This window comes from Rhyacophila brunnea, unplaced genomic scaffold (assembly GCF_057557595.1).
Source record: "Rhyacophila brunnea isolate RB1 unplaced genomic scaffold, BYU_Rbru_1.0 scaffold_80, whole genome shotgun sequence".
NCBI lineage: Eukaryota > Metazoa > Arthropoda > Insecta > Trichoptera > Rhyacophilidae > Rhyacophila > Rhyacophila brunnea.
Genome location: NW_028233351.1, coordinates 62,525 through 63,800, shown reverse-complemented (window position 1 = coordinate 63,800; position 1,276 = coordinate 62,525).

The window sequence follows — 1,276 nt, the reverse complement described above, 5'->3', positions numbered from 1 at the left end:
CGAATAAAAAATCAATTATTGCATATAAATCATGTTTATGATATTAAAAAAATTACAGTTTTTTAAAACTAAATAATATTTCTTAATACTTATTTTCAACCATCTTTTGTACTCTAAATCGATGCCCATTTGTTTTTTTAGTATTTAATTGTATATGTGGCATCATAAATATCATTATGGGGGTAGATAATTAAGAAAAGGCCCATATTTATCAAGTTTTTGATGTGGAAAATAAAGATAGCAAATATCAACTATAAATCGCATCAAATTTCAAATTCAATTATAAATTTATAAGCTAATTTGACTTTTAGATAGTCAATCGTGTTCAAGCGAACTTCTGGGTGCTCTTTAGAACATTTTAGGCTAATACATCATTACACCTCGTAATATGTACAATTTTACTAATCGAACATCTTTCTCTACATAGATTTTAGTTCAATTTATTCTTAAATCGCGTTGTTTGTGCGTATAAATTGCTTATCTGATTTAAATATTAGAATTTACAACCAAAAAATAATTCGATTTATAAATAACGAATAATAATTGTATTTATTGATATGAATATTGGTCATATTATTCCATATGTTATAACATGGGACGGAGTGGTGACACGATATCATAGAAGGTACCTGAAGGAACTAGATGTCACCAACCAGGTTGAGGCATATATTCAAACATTGGGATTGAGAAAAACCCTTGAATTAATAGGTCTCGAAAGAAGGAGGGGTATTGAAGAAGACTTTGAAGAGGAGAAGATAGCCGAAAGTATAAATACGCTGTGTGTACAGAGAATCAAGCAAGCTGTGCCTGAGAACAAAAACTAAAATTACGACTATAAATATAGCCCTTAAATAAAAATCAAGTTTTAATGAATATTGGTCATGACCTGATTGCAAAAAATAATGGCATAAATAATTTAGGAATATAGATGCTTAATATCTTATTAGAAATAGGGTAAATTTATAGTATTTGTCGATTAAACTTATGTTGGATAAAAATGAGCAAGCAAAGAATATGAGAAAAAAGCAGCAAAAATGTGTTCTTCAAATGATATTTAATAAAAATTTTGGTCTTCTATGATAGTGATTGATTATGCAGATGCCAGGAAAAAGTCATCAAGCATAATAATATGTTTAAAAGGCTAGAAAAATGTATTTCAAAGAATCACAAAATAAATATTATATGTTTTGAAAGGTTAATCATTCATGATACCGGATAAATAAAGATATAATTTTTGTTTAGGGAAAAGGTTAAGAATATTGGTCTAAGGTTGAAT